This window comes from Panthera pardus, unplaced genomic scaffold, assembly GCF_024362965.1.
Source record: "Panthera pardus isolate Hobbes unplaced genomic scaffold, ASM2436296v1 HiC_scaffold_2, whole genome shotgun sequence".
NCBI classification, from domain to species: domain Eukaryota; kingdom Metazoa; phylum Chordata; class Mammalia; order Carnivora; family Felidae; genus Panthera; species Panthera pardus.
Window position 1 is genome coordinate 73628626 of NW_026526765.1, and position 18766 is coordinate 73647391.

Sequence of the window (18766 nt, forward strand, 5' to 3'; positions counted from 1 at the left end):
TCTTAGAAATGTACAACCAAACAAGACTGAATGATAACAAAACCAACATCTGAACAGACCAATAACAAGTGAAGATACTAAATCAGTAAATAAAAACCTCCTAACAAAGACAATTCCATGACTAGATGACTTCATTAGTGAATTCTACCAAATATTCAAAGAACTAATCCTAATCCTTTCAAAAACAGAGAAGAACAAGAAACTTCCAACCTCATTTTATGAGGCAGCATTATCCTGATAACAAAGCCAGATAAGGATACTACAAGAAATGAAAGCCAAAGGCCAATATGCCAGTTGGACATCAATGTAAAAATCCTCAATAAAATACTAGCAATCCAATTTCAACAGTACATCAAAAGGACTGTATACCATGATCAAGTGGGATTTATTCTAGAGATGCAAGTTTGGTTCAACATTTGCAAATCAATAATGTGACATCACATTAGAAAATGGAGGGTGATAATTATATAGTCATCTATATAGATGCAGAAAAAACACTTGACGAAACAACATTATTTCCATTCAGAAAAAAACAACTCTTGTAGTGACTATAGAAGGAACATATATCAATTTATTAAAGGCCATATATGACAAATCCATCATACTCAACAGTAAAAAAAAGAAAGCTTTTCTACGATCAGTAAAAAGACAAGGGAGCTCACTCTTGCAACTTTTAGCCAATATAGTACTAGAAGTCCTAGCCAGAACAAGTAAGCAAGAACTTCAGAAATAAAAGGCAACTAATTCAGAGAGGAAGAATTAAAATTATCTGTTTGAAGATGACAGGATTTCTTATGTAGAATCCTAAAGATTTCACTAAAAACCAGTTAGAATAAATAAATTCAGTCAGGTTGCAAGATACAAAAATCAACCTACAAAAATTAGTTGCATTTCTATACACTAATAATGAACAATCAAAAAAATCATGTAAACAATTCGATTTATAATGGCTTTGAAATTAAAAAAAAACTTTGGAATAAGTTTAACCAAGAAAATGAAAGATCTGCACAATGAAAACTATAGAATATTGAAGGAAATTGCATATGACACATATAAATGGAATTATAACCTCTTTTCTGCAGTTTAAATGATATTATCAAAATGTCCATGTTACCCAAAGCAATCTACATATTCAATGCAATCTCTAAGTCCAGTGTCATTTTTCACAGAAATAGACAAAAGCATCTGAAAATGTATATGGAACACCACAAGACTCTCAATACCCAAAGAAATCTTGGGAAAGACACAGCTGGAGGCATCATCACACTTCCTGATTTCAAACTATTTTACAAAGCAATAGAAACCAAAACATTATGTATTGATATAAAATAATACATATAGATCGTGGAGTTATTTTTAGAGAGTATATTGTAAGCCCTGGGAAAGTGAATGGGGTAATTGCTGAAATGTCAGCAATGTTCTGGTCTCAAGCTGTTAGCATTATGAGAACAGATCCCCATGATCTCCCAGGAGCCAGTTAGGGAACAGATCCACTGTAATTGCCTAGCAGTCCTTAAAAGTGCCCATCTTCCCCGCATGCCAAATTTCACGTAAAGACCACATGTCTGTTTGGTCTATGTCTGGAGGCTCTTTATGCTTTCCTCCCATGCTTTAACATTCTTTGATGTTTATACTTGGCAAACATGAAATAAAGACTGTGTGCACTTCGCTGCTGCTGCTGTTTCACTGGCAGAGGCAACCCTGCACGTCAGCCCAGTCTAAGTGCCTGAGAACTTTTTCTTCAGTGCACAGTTACAATAGATCAATGGGACAGAAAAGAGGGCCCCCAAATAAGCCTATGTATATATGGTCAATTATTTTTTGACAAAGGAGTCAAGAATATACCGTGAGGAAAGGACAGTATCTTCAAGCAATGGTGCTGGGAAAATTGAATATCCACAGGCAAAAAATGAAACTAGAGTTTGGTCTTACACTGAACATTAAAACCAATTCAATATAGATTAAATAAGGCTTGCATGTAAGGCTTCAAACTGTAAAACTCCTCCAAGAAAACATAAAGGGTAAGCTCTGTAGCAATGGTCTTGGCAATGATTTTTTTGGAGGTGACATCAAAGCAAAGTCAACAAAAACAAAAGTAAACAGGTGAAACTACATCAACCTCAAATGCTTCTGCACAGGAAAGGAAATCATCAAAAAATTTACGCAACCTATGGAATAGGAGAACATATTTGCAAACCAGTAAGGGATTAATATCCAAAATATACAATAAACTCTTTTAATCTAAAAAAAGGAGGAAAAAAAACCCCACAAATAACCCAAATTAAAAAAAAATGGGCAAATAACCTAAATAGACATTTCCAAAGAAGACCTACAAATGGCCAACAAGTACCTGTAAAAGCACTTAACATGATTAATCATCAGAGAAATGTAATTCAAAACCACAAGGAGATATCACTTCAAACCTGTTAGGATCTCTGTTATCAAACAAAGAAGGGATAATAAATGCTGGCAAGTATGTAAAGTAAAGGGAACCCTTGTACACTATTGGGGGGAATGTGAACTCATACAGCCACTATGGAAAACTGGAGTTTCCTAAAGAAATTAATACCATATGATCCATCAAGTTCACCCTGGGTATCTATTCAAAGGAAACAACTCAGTATTTCTAAGAAATGTCTGTTTTCCCATGCTCACTGCAGCTATGTTCACAATAGTCAAGGTGTGGAAACAATCTAATGTCTGCCAACAGATCAATGGATGGTGAAAATGTGATACACACACACACACACACACACACACACACACACACACACACACGCAGCTACATGTATACATATATAGAGTGGAATATTATTATCCTTATCAAAGAAGGAAAAACTGTCATTTGCAACAACATGGCAAACTGATTGGCTTATTTCACTTAGCATAATACCTGACAGAAAAGTAACAAACAGTGACAAATGCAATCACTTACACAACTGCCTTTGAATAACATGGGTTTTAATTGCGCAGATTCACTCACATGCAGATTTTTTATAAATACTATAAATGTATTATCTCTTCCTTATAATTTTCTTAATTTGATTTTCTCCAGCTTATTCTAAGAATACAGTATTTTTATATAACACACAAAATATGTTAATCAACTTCTAATTTTATTGGTAAGGCTTCTGGTCAACACTAGGCTCATAGTAATTAAGTTTTGGGGCAAAAGTTATACATGAATTTTTTACTGTGCAGGGGCTTGGTACCCCTAACACCTGAATAGTTCAAGGGTCAACTGTACATAGAAACTAAAATTCTAATGTTACAAACAGTGTAGAATGATTGTTGCCAGGAGCTCCTTGGTGGTGGAAATAGAATCTAGTAAAATGATACAAAATTTCAGTTATAAGATGAATACGTCCTGAGGATCTAATGCATATTATGAGGACTATAGTTGTTAATACTGTATTCTGTGAATGAAACTTGTTAAGGGAGTAGAACTTAAATATTCTCATCATAAAGAAAGGTAAAAAGAATTTTTAAAAGAGATAATATAAACAAGAATTTTTCAACCTTAGGTCACTATGGGAAGCTGCAGTTCCTCATCAAGGAATCAGAGTAGGCACCTTGTGACTTGTTAGGAACTGAAATAAGAAGTAGGAGTACCAAACCTGATTCATTTCACAGAATGAGGCCTCTGTCCTTCTTCATTAACTGCCTCTTTTTCTCCTGTGAAACTCAAGCACTTTTTTCTAAATCACAAAAGAATAGAGTGAAAATGAGAAAGTAAACTTTGCACATGTGCTTCTGTGCCATTAACCCTCTGGTTTTCGTAAACTGTGCACCTTCAGTATCTGTTTTCCCCTGTTCATTGCAGTTTTGTTCACAATAGTCAAGGTGTGGAAACAATCTAATGTCTTGCCAGCCTACACTCTCACCCCCATCAAAAAAGGATTTCACAAGTAAATGAAAATCATTTAACTCTCAACAAATCACAAGTCCAGCATTTAAAAAAAATGATAGAATGTCCATAGGAGATTTCAAGAAATGGTTAATGTTGTACAGGTTAAACATATTTACAGAGATTATGACTTCAAAAGGAAAATATTTCTTAAAATAAAATTGTTTTAGAAGATATGGAAACCTTTAAAATCTTTTTAAACAGTATTCTACTGAAACAATTTTTTTCAATTCTCACATTTTAAATTTTATTCAAAATTTAATCGCTGTAATTGAAAAAAAATACCACGATTCATTCAAACAGATGATTACATAGGTTAGTAAATAACACAATGAAAATGCATTATCAAGAACTAGATACCATGATATGCTTCCTAAAACAAAAATCTGTCTCTTATAAAATATAAAGGAAGATTCTGCTGCATTTTACGGAAAAAAAAATCCTCCACTTTGAAACGAATCAAATCTCTCATCAGTGCAAAGAGAGCTAGTCTACACCAACTAAATATCAGCTGTCATTTCAGTCTTAAATTCCTAATGGAAACAGTCAAGAACAGATTCAATTTTAGCTGATTTCTAAATAATACTCTCAGACCCAAAATACTGTCTCAGAAATTTGGGGTTAGATTATCTTTCTTTGAACATATATTCTTCTAAATTTGATAGGAAAATCAGAGAAGAAAATGTTTTAAGCCATTAAAAACAATGTCACAGGCTCTATTATAATATTACCTTTCTATACAGTAATCATGCACTGTTAATAACCAGGCAATTGGGGACAGAAGTTTTTAGTGTTTAACCAAATCAAATAATTCTTTTTTTATTTTTTAAAAAAAAATTTTTAATGTTTATTTATTTTTGAGACAGAGAGAGACAGAGCATGAACGGGGGAGGGTCAGAGAGAGGGAGACACAGAATCTGAAACAGACTCCAGGCTCTGAGCTGTCAGCACAGAGTCCGACGCGGGGCTCGAACTCACGGACCGCGAGATCATGACCTGAGCCGAAGTAGGCCGCCCAACCGACTAAGCCACCCAGGCGCCGCAAATCAAATAATTCTAATAGCTTATATGCTAATATAAAATATTTAAAGGGTAACTGCATCTGGCACTCAAATATCTTGTTCAAATCCCTTAACAGAATTTATATTCTAAACCATCAACCCATCATCAGAAAATCTTGTTGAAATTAAAGGGTATGTTATTGTTTTTTTCTTAGAAGCCTATCATTTATCTACTAATTAAATGACCTTGTTGAGGTATAACTGTTTTAGGAGATCTAGGATTCAAATCCAGATTTCTTTAAACTAAAATATAAGTTATATCTGAGTGTGAAGGATTGTTTTTCTGTGGAATAAAATTTGAAGCAAATAATTTAATTGGTAAATATATTAATTACTCTCTCCATGTCTACTCTCTCAAAACGTTTTAGCTGTTTCCGACATGCAGACAATTCTAAAAATTTTAAGTTCAATTTCAATTTTAGATTCAAAATGAGGTGAAGCTAGATAAACTGCCAAATTTTAGTTCAGATTCTACGATGTCCCATTCTACAATGGGAAATCAAGAGAAGAATGATCTCTGTATAGAACATGAATATATCAAGAATTTATAATATGAATTCTAAAATAATAAAGATGTAATATGGTTATACTTGATGTATAAAGAAAATATAGACTTCTGACAAAAACTGTTTTGTTTTTTTTTTTAAACATCTTTTAGCTTTCACATATAGAACAATATAGACCTGGGTACTAAATTCTTTAACAACTAGATACAGTACTTATCAAATAAGAAATTTTTTTTTTGGTAGCCAAGGAGTTACATAAAAAAGCAAAGTAGGCAAAGATTATATATACAGTCCATTTACAAATAATGCAAACCCCTCTGTGATCTCAAAGAATGGTAAGATCTGGAGCATCTGTGATCCTTGAGATTGATGTCAGGATCACCAAGAACACTGTCAGGGTTAGGCAAAAAATTCACTTCCGGATACTAGAGAAATCTAATACAAGTTAACACAATACAAAGCATTAAACACTCTTGTTGTTAGGTTTTATCAAAGTTAGTTAGTTTATATATGCTAGTTTTACCTTTCAGACCTTAAATTACTTATCTCTTCCAAAATAAGTATTTTCAAAATGTTTAAATTACCCTATAATTTGTCATTAGATACCTGTACATACATCCTGAATGGTTCATGCTTTTTAAAGTAATGTCTTTATTAGAAAATTCACATACTCATTATTCAAAGTCAAATAATACAGTGTAAAGAAAAAAAAAAAACAACTTCCTCATCTTGCCACTCCCCAAATATACTATGTATTGGAAACAACCATGTTTGAAATATCCATCTGTCCAAAAAAAGCAAAGCTGGATATTTTTCCCCACACCCTTTATTATTTACGAAAACAGAATATTTATCAAGTTATTCAATCAAAACTCAATGGTGAAGACATTGTGAAAAGACAAGCTTTATGTTCAACATTTTCCTATAGGGTCCTTTTGCAATACTCTAATTGCTAGGCCTTTCCTTTCTCCTTTTTTTTAAATTTTTTTTGAGTTCTTATTTAAATTCTAGTTGATTAACATACAGTGTAATATTAGTTTCAGGTGCACAATATAGTGATTCAACACTTCCATATACCACCCTGTGTTCATCACAGCAAGTGCTCTCCTTAATTCCCATCTCTATTTAACCCATCCCCCCAATGACTTCCTTTCTGGTAACCATTACTGTGTTCTCTGCAGTTCAGTGTCTGTTTCTTGGTTTGCCTCTCTCTCTTTTGCCCCTCACCCATTTGTTGTTTCTTAAACTCCACATGAGAGTGAAATCATATAGTATTTGTCTTTCTCTTATTTCACCTAGCATAATATTCTCTACCTCTGACCATGTCATTGCAAATGGCAAGATGCCATTCTTTTTTATGGCTGAGTCACATTCCATTTAACACACGCACACACACACCACAAATCTTTATTCATCTCCTTTCTTCTTTTTAAAGTCATTATCACATAATGTTTTGGAAAAGATTTCATAAACTAATATTCTATTATAAAATTTTGTGTTTCAATTCTATATTAAATTGTAAAATTTAACACAAAGTAATTGATTCATTAAACAACTAAAAAATTGTTCTCATTCAAAATACCATAGCATGTGATATAAATATGCATATGGTCCAGTGTTTGGCATATACTGAGTGTGCAATAAATATATATTCAATGAATGAAGACTCAATGCCAATACTGTTCTGCTTATTTGTGTTTGAGTGTGTGTGCAAGCGTGCACATGTATGTGTGGTGGGGGCTGTGAGCTCATGTTTGGTTTATTTGTCTGGATGTAGAACATTGTAGTCCATCAAAAAATATAGGACATAGGACTGCTATCATTTTTTACATTTTTTTAAAAAAAGGAAATGAGATACAAAGGTTCAGTGTGTTCCTGCCTACTCTAAAAAACTTTTCTTGTCCCTGATTTGTCTTCACAGGGTCCTTACAGGCTACCTAAAATTGCATTAAAGTCCTGGGACAAAGACAAATGAGGTTCCTGCTCAAGGTACTACAAGACCAATTAGCACCATATAAAATATAAATATGATCATAAATACATTAAAATAGAGCCTTTAGGAGAAGTAGGTCAATGGCAAATTTGAAAATGAATGAGATTTACAAGGTTAAATACCCTAGATGGCTATAAAATAATAATTTAGAAGAAAGTGAAATATATTCTATTTAAAAAATGATATTTTATAAAAATCATCTCATCTACAAAATGATGCCCTCCAAATCCTCAAGCTTCTAAATTGGGTTTACCATCTTTAATTTTCTCACATGTCTCTATTAAAATCCAACACAAATTCCAACACTCTTCAGTCTCAGAAATTTACCTTCCTGGGGAAAATGGGTAATGCACTACATTCCTTTCTTCTTAATAATAGTTATTGTTTTTACATATTTATTATTTTTTTCCAAAGGGAAAAGGTATATACTTTCTACTGAGTTATATTTCTTTTTTGAGTAAGTTCTATATGGGGCTTAAACTCATGAACCTGAGATCAAGAGTTCTATGTTCTACCGACTGAGCCAGCAAGGCCCCATGAGTTACACTTCTTTATGTGGATTGTTACCTTAGAAGAATATCCTTTTCCATTAACTCCCCCTTTCACATTTATTTTAAATTTGTGTTTTTTTCTCATCTTTCACTCATAAGTATAGTCCATGTTTCCCAATGCCTCATGTAATTACATCTTAGCTATCACAGGACTTAAACATTTTAATGCAGAGGTGATGGCTTATGACAAAATCCTAAGTGAGAATTAAAAGTACCCACTCTAGAAAAATACCCATTGTCAGTTTTGCAATAATCAACATGCTTCCTTCTATATTTAAGATTCAACTAATCCCTTTGGCAACATCCATATTATAAGTATATCAGTTGGTAAATTCAAAGACCCTACAACCTCCTGTTTTTATATCTATGCTTGGCTCAGTAAAAATGTACCACTCAGCTATGGGTCTTACTTGTCTAAGCAAACAATAAATTTAGACTTCATTTCCAGAATAATGCATATTTTCACTTCTTGAATAAATACCTAGAAGTGCAATGGCTGGGGCACAAGGTGAGTAAAAGTTAAATTCTTAAGAATGCTAACTGAATACAAGCACTTTCTACCAGCACTACCATTATTCCATACATGGCTCAACTGCAATGTTTCTATAGCCTCCCAAAGGCTCTGTTTCTATCCTTATTCTCTTATTGGTCACTAAAACCACAGCAGTGATTTCAATATGTGAATCATATTACAGCATTGGTCTATTTAGAGTATTTCAAGAAGTTCCCACCACCCTTGTAATAAAACCTAACCTTTCTATCATAGCTCCTCATTTATCTCTCAAAATTTACATGCAATGTTCTACAGCCACATTAACTGCTTGGTTTTCTTCAAAACCCATCAGTGTCCCATGAATTAAGGACTTTTAACTTGATATTCCCTCTCCCTGAATGTAATTTCTCAAATAGTACTATAGCTTATTTTTTCACTTCATCAAATTCCTTTTTAAAGGTCACTTTTGGGGCGCCTGGGTGGCTCAGTTGGTTAAGCATCCGACTTCAGCTCAGGTCATGATCTCGCGGTCCATGAGTTTGAGCCCTGCAACGGGCTCTGTGCTGACCGCTCAGAGCCTGGAGCCTGTTTCAGATTCTGTGTCTCCCTCTCTCTCTGACCCTCCCCCATTCATGCTCTATCCCTCTCTGTCTCAAAACTAAGTAAACGTTAAAAAAAATTAAAATAAAATAAAGGTCACTTTTTAGTTTGGTCCAAACAAGCCAATTTTAAGAATATACATTTCAGTAATTAGCTAGGTTTAATTTGTTTTATTTATAGCATTTATTGCTTTTTAACACATATAAAAGCATAAAACCATACATTTATCACCTGCCAGTGGCAATAGAATAAAAGTTCCAGAGGGCGAGGGATTTTTTCTTTACTCTTTTTGTACAGTTTCTCTAGTACCTAGAATAGCACTTGACAAATAGCAGGAATTAAGACATTTGTTGTGGTTCCAAACAACAAATGAAACATCCTACATTTTGGCCCACTTGCTTTTGTATCAGACTTCACTGAAGGGGATAAGAAAGGTACAATGTATGACATGTAGTTAAACAACCTAATCTAGTGACCTCAAAGTATTTTTCTATCATTTTCTGCAGTCTGTTCTCATTTTCCTGCTTATATTAAATGATTAACAATTATAAATACAGCTTTGCAACTGAATCAAATCCTTAGTTTTTTGTTTCCTTCAGATGAAATTACCTGATAACCCATAATCATAATGAACTCAATATACTGCATTTTCCATAGTCACCTCTGTTTGGGTGAGCATTCCTTCTGAAAATCATGCATTCAGATTAGGGTCCAAAACATTCAAGACCATTAGGGTTAAACTGACACTCAAAACTTCTCTGCAAATCTATCATATTTGTCTTTTTTTTAATGTTTATTTATTTTTGAGAGAGAGGCAGAGAATGAGTGGAGGAGGGGCAGAGAGAGAGGGAGACACAGAATTTGCAGCAGGCTCCAGGCTCTGAGCTGTCAGGACAGAGCCCTACTTAGGACTCGAACTCAGGAACCATGAGATCATGACCTGAGTTAAAGTCAGTTGCTCAACCTACTGAGCTACCCAGGAGCTCCTATCATATTTGACTTTTATTTTTATTTTTTTTTCTTTAGCAATAGCTATTGTATTTCCTGACAGAATAGAAGCCATCAGACTGGAGAACTCTTACCCTCCTTTCACTCTTTATTAAGGTCTATCTATTCAATAAATACATTTTGTTTTATCAGTACTATTTCAAAAGAAGAAATGTCCCTAGAACTCTCAAAGCCAAAATCTCTAATTGTCCACTGAATCCTATCCTCCTTACCTTAAGCTTTAGATGTCCTTTCTTTCTCCATTTCTAATATATCATTTCTATAGATCTAAGAACACATTGTACTATTCATGTCCCAAAATCAAAACAAAAATCTCAAAATACTCCTACTTGCCTGTCACATCATCAAATTCGTATCTCTACTCTACACAACCATACTTCTTCAAACAATAGTCTATATATACTTTCTCCACTTCTTTATTCCCTCAGTATTCTTAGACATCCTCCAATTTGGGCTATACCTTGATTCAAATTGATCCAGCCAAGGTGACCCACGATTTCATATTGTACAATCCAATAATTTTTAACCTCAACTCATTCTATTGGTTGATTTTGATTACTTTAGTTCACTAAGTATTTTCCTCCTTTTCCATCCGTGATAGATTCAAATCTTAAATTTCCCTCTGATATATGATAACCTCATCTCAATCTGTAATGCCTTCTCATACTTTACATGACCAAATGGAAGTATGTATGCCCTCAGAAAACACATGCGCAAGTACACACTCAGATATGTAACCTCACACAGATATGCATATCTCACATACACATTCCCATACACACATTTCATGCATACCCCTGCACATCCATATACATACACAGACACTACCGAAAGATAATCCTATGAATTATGTGTAACCCCCTACACCGTCACTTGTACACTGGCACCCCCTCACCTAAACAGACACACATGCATCTCCCCACACACATTCACATACATGTATACATCCACCACACTTGCACACTTACATACACAAATGCACATATCCTCCATACAAACATATACACACATGCAAATTTCACATGCAGACACTCATGTACTCTCAAGCATGCACACCATACACACTTCTTTCAGACTTGGAGTGTGTATACTCAAAAAAATGAACTGTGAGGACACAGACTCAAAACTTACAACTTTCAGAAAATGAGTCAGAATCTAAAGTAAGTCTACTCTTTTCTCACAATTGCATCCTCATTTCATCACCTAAAACTCTCCATTCCTCTAAAAAGTGTACCTAGAATTTGCCTATATATTTCCATTTTGTTTGCCACCCAGCTAGATATACCATCATTGTTTATCTACCTCCTGACATTTTTCAAGTTGCCTATTTTGCCCTGTCTATCCTATATGATTTGAACTGTGTTACTATTTCAGAACACAATTCAGATTAACAACTGTAACATTTAAATTCATTCAATGACTGTCTATAAAATTCTATTTTCATTATTAAAATTGGCCTATATTGAATATGTAATACTAGAAACAAAATGATAAAATAAATATCATCTATTAGGTAACATTTTAAAAGGTTTAAAATAGATATGATAAAACTCATGTAATGTATTTCAAGGTAAAAAAATAGCAATATACCATTTCACATATTTCAGAGACACTATAACAAAATTTTATCAAACACTAAGAAACCATGGACAAAAATACATACTGTGGTATTACTATAATAGGGCTATTCAAAACAACATAAAAATAACACTAAAAAAAATAGCAATAGGGAAATAAAGGATGAAGTATCTATTCAACAGAGTATTATATACTCAAGGTATTTTTGAATAGTTTTTTAATGTTTTATTTATTTGAGAGAGAGCAGGAGTGGGAAAGGGGCAGAGAGAGAGGGCAGGACAGAGGATCTGGAGTGGGCTCTGTGCTGACAGCAGTGAGCCAGATGGAAGCCTCAAATTTACAAACTCGTGAGATCATGACCCAATCCAAAGTTGAACACTCAACTGACTGAGACACTCAGGCACCTCTAGAATAGTTTTTATTTATATAATCAGTGTTCCTAGGAGATTGAAAATGTTTAACTATAAAAGGTATAAAATGGGTTTAAACTTGTACCTACAATATAATCATAGCTCAATTAAAACTAAAATAAAGAATGCAACTGATTTCTGTACATTGATTTCGTATACTGAAATTTTGCTGAATTCATGTATCAGTTCTAGTAGACTTTGGGTGGAGTCTATCAGGTTTTCCATGTACAGTATCATGTCATCTGCGAGAAGTGAAAGCTTCACTTCATCTTTGCCAATTTTGATGCCTTTGATTTCCTTTTGTTGTCTGATTGCTGATGCTACAACTTCCAACACTATGTTAAACAACAGAGGTGAGAGTGGACATCCCTGTCGTGTTCCTGATCTCAGGGAAAAAGCTCTCAGTTTTTTCCCATTGAGGATGATATTAGCTGTGGGCTTTTCATAAATGGCTTTTATGATATTTAAGTATGTTCCTTCTATGCTGACTTTCTTGAGGGATTTTATTAAGAAAGGATGCTTACACTAATAATGAAGCAACAGAAAGACAAATAAAGAAACTGATCCATTCACAATTGCACCAAGAAGCATAAAATACCTAGGAATAAACCTAACCAAAGATGTAAAAGATCTGTATGCTGAAAACTATAGAAAGCTTATGAAGGAAATTGAAGAAGATACAAAGAAATGAAAAAACATTCCATGCTCATGGATTGGAAGAATAAACATTGTTAAAATGAAAATACTACCCATAGCAATCTACACATTCAATGCAATCCCAATAAAAAGTGCACAAGCATTCTTCTCGAAGCTAGAACAAGCAATCCTAAAATTTGTATGGAACCACAAAAGACCCCAAATAGCCAAAGTAATATAGAAGAAGAAGACCAAGCAGGAGGCATCACAATCCCAGACTTTAGCCTCTACTACAAAGCTGTAATCATCAAGACAGCATGGTATTTGCACAAAAACAGACACATAGACCAATGGAATAGAATAGACTCCAGAATTGGACCCACAAAAGTATGGCCAACTAATCTTTGACAAAGCAGGAAAGAATATCCAATGGAAAAAAGACAGTCTCTTTAACAAATGGTGCTGGGAGAACTGGACAGCAACATGCAGAAGGATGAAACTAGACCACTTTCTTACACCATTCACAAAAATAAACACAAAATGGATAAAGGACCTGAATGTGAGACAGGAAACCATCAAAACCCTAGAAGAGAAAGCAGAGAAAAACCTCTCTGACCTCAGCTGCAGCAATTTCGTAGTTGACACATCTCCAAAGGCAAGGGAATGAAAAGCAAAAATGAAATATTGGGACAAGATAAAAAGCTTCTGCACTGCAAAGGAAACAATCAACAAAACTAAAAGGCAACCAACGGAATGGGAAAAGATGTTTGCAAATGACATATTGGACAAAGGGCTAGTATCCAAAATCTATAAAGAGTTCACCAAACTCCACACCCGAGAAACAAATAATCCAGTGAAGAAACGGGCAGAAAACATGAATAGACACTTCTCTAAAGTAGACATCCAGGTGTCCAACAGGCACATGAAAAGATGCCCAACGTCACTCCTCATCAGGGAAATACAAATCAAAACCACACTCAGATACCACCTCATGCCAGTCAGAGTGGCTAAAATGAACAAATCAGGAGACTATAGATGCTGGCGAGGATGTGGAGAAACGGGAACCCTCTTGCACTGTTGGTGAGAATGCAAACTGGTGCTGCCGCTCTGGAAAGCAGTGTGGAGGTTCCTCAAAAAATTAAAAATAGACCTACCCTATGACCCAGCAATAGCACTGCTAGGAATTTGCCCAAGGGATACAGGAGTGCTGATGCATAGGGACACTTTTACCCCAATATTTATAATAGCACTTTCAACAATAGCCAAATTATGGAAAGAGCCTAAATGTCCATCAACTGATGAATGGATAAAGAAATTGTGGTTTATATACAATGGAATACTACGTGGCAATGAGAAAGAATTAAATATGGCCTTTTGTAGCAACATGGATGGAACCTGAGAGTATTATGCTAAGTGAAATAAGTCATACAGAGAAAGACAGATACCATATGTTTTCACTCTTATGTGGATCCTGAGAAACTTAACAGAAACCCATGGGGGAGGGGAAGAAAAAAAAATTAGACAGAGAGGGAGCCAAACCATAAAAGACTCCTAAAAACTGAGAACAATCTCAGGTTTGATGGCAAGTGGGAGGGAGGGGAAGATGGGTGATGGGTATTAAGGAGGGCACCTGTTGGGATGAGCACTGGGTGTTGTATGGAAACAAATTTGACAATAAAGCTCATATTAAAAAAAAAACTAAAACAAAGAAAAATACACAAAAGCATTAATAGAGGTAACAGTTCAGTGATTTAACCATTTTAGCTTACCTCCTCTTTTCTTATTATCTGCATTTACCATTGTGAGAATATAAAAAGGAAAAGCCAGTTAACAAAAGAATTATTATTTTCCTTTTTTCTCTACCCTATGACAAATGGAATAAAAGGAGCTATGGAAATCTCTAGGTCATTAACCTTTTTGTATTCTTTTTGTAGAACTCAGGTTATTAATTTTTTCCTAGTCAAGAAAATTAATCTTAGATGCATTATTTATTTATTTCAAAGTGCCTTTTAAATATTGAAAGTATCTTTTATTTATTTATTTGGAAGTACTTTAATCAACACCCCGACTAGAATGAAAGTTCAAAATAGATGCTATTCGAATGATGGCATAATTAGAATGGCTGGCTATTACATAAACTAACTTCAAGGTGTTACTAGAAGTATTAAATGCAAACAGTAAGTATAATATAGCAGCCAAATCCTAAATGCACAATTAAATTAACAATTTTGTTATCCTTCCTTTGTTTCATCATGTAACACGTTATGAGGAAATAACATGGTCATGGTTGGGTTCTTTAGAAACAGAATGTGATGTTCTAAATTTGGGGGACAGATATAGAGTGCAGTTTTCTCAAAAATACTACCAGTCAGGTGTGAAAAAAGCTTGACTGGGCAGAGGAATACTTTGCATTACAGAATATTTGCACCAGCTTCCTGGGCTACCTTAAAAGTGGTTATGGAGCTGGCATGGCTCTTCAGAGTCATCCCCAACTGTGGGAAGGGCACTAACTCTTCATAGCCCTATACTGACCAGTCACTGGCTGTGGGCTACTTCTAAAAAGGGGGGTATAACCTTGGTATAAGTAGCTCTTTTCAACCAGGGTAATTACTAGAAAGGTACAAGATAATAGCCACAACACTACGAAGAAGTAGGAAAAAAAAAAAGTGCTTCTATCTTCAACAAGGTGGTAACGGGTAATAAATAGGAATGCAGTACAGCATGAATTCTAGTTTACTAATTTTACTAGTCTCCTAAAACTGCTATACTAAATATAGTGACTGTTTCCTCAATTCTCTAAGGTTATATTCCTACTTTACAGAAATCACTCCTGTAATAAAGAAAAATTACAAGTATATAATGTTATCCTCTCTATTAGTGTTGAGATCGTTGAGTATTTTCAAACAATAGTTTTTTGACTTTAGAGGATACAGGAACAACTTACAGAGTATTTGATAAGTAAAAATTCCTTTCATACCACCAGATATTCTGAGTTAGATTTTTACAGGTAGTAAGGTAATACAGAATTTTAAGTAACATTTTTATTCTTTGTGTGTTTATTTTTCTTATACTCAAAGCATTAATTGCTGGAAAAATAGAGAGGGTATGGTAAAAATTGCACAAAGTTGAAAAGTTCTAGAACTATAGTGGCAACAAGCACACCAAGTGACCATGTTTTGGTTTCTATATCCATTATCCAATAAAAGGAAACTGAGCTCCTTGGAAAAAAGCCCATTTCTATGCAAGGACAGTGAAAACAGAAGATGAGACTAGAGCATCTTGTACCACCAGAAAACAAGAAAATGCTAGATGATGATGATGATGATGATGATGATGATGATAGTAACGATGATGTTGATGTTGTCATGTTCAAATAAATGGAAGTCAACATGAAATATTTTCCCAATGTACAAAATTAGAACAATTTAAGCAACAAAATGAATAATGTTGATTGTTGGTTTGGGCCCCAACATTTAAAGAGCTTAGAAGTTTTCATTCTTGTTCTTACAAGGAGAAAAAGCTGAACACTCTACCCATGTATTATTTTTCCTGAAACTATCAGAGAACTGAGACCATAGGATAGTCATCCCCAAATATGGAGAGACAGCTTAATACCAAGAATCAAATACCAAGACTCTTAATACCGAGAATCAAAACTTACATCAGCTTATGGATCTGAGAAGGTACAGAAGACATGAACTAGAAGTAACACTTAAATAGCAACTTTTATAAATTGCTGGGGGCTGAGTGTGGATGAGACTAAGAGTAAAAATCTCTAGGAGCCAAAGTCTAGGGAGAGAGGACCACATTTTCAATGGTTTTAACTCTAAAAATCAACCAGATTCTCAAGGTGAAGTGCCAAGAAAGATCCTCTCATGAGTCTAGCAGAGGGGAAAGAAACATAATCCTTGTGAACAATTCCTAGGGTATTCTTCATAACAAAGTCCCACTCTCCAAGGGAGAATTTTCTAGAACCTTACCCCAAATGGAGAAGGGCATTCTTTCTACACCAGCATGCTTTGTCTTCCTACCTCATCTAAAGGAGACAAAAAAAAGCTCTGCTGTTGCAATAGCACTTCTGATGGACTCAGCCCTGATGAGGTCCCCACTACAAGACTTAAGATTTAAAGATAAGATTATAGAATGCTTCCTCTACCTAACAACTGAAAAACACACCAAAGGGGCTTCAGTTTAACAGTGAATTATAGCTGAATGAGCAATAAATTGCTCTCTTTGAGGAAGAAGACGTCTATCAAGCAAAGAGCTATAAACAAGGAATCTTCAAATTAGATTAGAGGTTAGAGGTTAGAGACAGCTCCAATAATAATAGATCCCTCTATTTCTCCTTCTATTTCTGTTCAGTTTTTAACTTCATCATGCACTGTTCCTGTTTATTCCTGTGAAGTGTCCTTGTTCTGAAGACTTTCTTTTGAAGTACTGCAAATAGGGCACAACTACATGCTGTCTACAGGGAACCTCCTTTAAACATAAAGGATTAGGTAAAAGGAGGGGTGCCTGGGTCTCTCAGTTGGTTAAGTGTCCGACTCTTGATTTCAGCTCACATCATGATCTCATGGTTCATGAGATTGAGCCCCGCGTCAGGCTCCATGATGACAGCTGGGAACCTGCTTAGGATTCTCTCCCTCCCTTTCTCTCTGCCCCTCCCCCACTTGTTCTCTCTCTATCTCAAAATAAATAAACACTTAAAAAAATTAGGTAAAAGGAAATAAGGGGGAAATATGTAACATGCTAACACTAATCAAAAGCAAGCTGGTATAGCCATATTAATTTTACACAAAGAAAACATCAAAACAAGGAAAATTATTAGGAATAAAGAGTGTCATTAAATGATGAGAATCAAAAACAATCTTGAGAGTCAAAAACAATGATAGAATTAAAAGGAGAACTAGAGGGATCCACTAATTGTTGTGGGAGATGCCACAGCCCTCTTTCCGTTATAAATAAAGCAGGCAGAAAATCTGGAAGGATACTTTTGATACAAATGGCATCATCAATAAGCTTTATATAAATGACATTCACATAGTACTACCAGAACATCTGAACACTCCTCACAAGCTCTCATGAAATACTCTCCAACATGGACACCACTCTTGGCCATGAAACATGTTTTTAGAAAAGCATAAAAATCAAATAAAAAATGTTCTTAAACATGATAATTAAACTAGTACTATGGTCAAAATGTTTGTTTCCCTCCATAATATATAGGTTGAAATTTTAATCCTTGGTGTAATAGTAATGGGAAGTGGGCCTTTGGGAGTTGCTTAGGTCATGAGGATGGAGCGCTCATGAATGAGATTAGTGCTCTTACACAAGAGACTAAAGGTGACCAACTCTTAGTACTTCTCACCGTGTGAAGACACAAGAAGTTACTGTCTATGAATCAGGAAGTGGGTGCTCCCCAGCCACCATATCACAACAGCTGGCACCATCATCTTGGACTTCCCAAGCTCCAGAATTGTGAGAAGTTAATTTGGTGTTTATAAATCACTAAGCCTCTTTTATTTTGCTATAGCAGCCCAAATGGAAAAAGACAACTAGAAATCACTAACAGAAAGGTAGCTAGAAAATCTCAAATATGTGAATATTCAGCAACACACTTCTAGACAACACATAGGTAAAATCTGAGATAAACTGCAAGTATCTGAAAATAAATGAACAAAATGAACATGAAAATACAATTTACCTAAATTTATAGGATGCAACAAATAGAGTGTTGAGGAAAAATTACAGGATTCAACATATATATTTTAGAAAGAATGTATATCTGACATCAATAACTTAAATTTCTGCCACAGGAAAGTAGAGAAAGAAGAGCAATATAAACCTAAAACAAGCAGAAGAAAACAAATTAAAAATTAGAGAAGTCAGTAAAATTGAAAAAAAGGAAAATAACAGAAAATCAACAAACCCAAAAGCTAGGTCATTTGAAAAAAAAAAAAAAAACAATGAGGAGTTGGATTGCTGAATTGTTAAGCATCTGACTTCAGCTCAGGTCATGATCT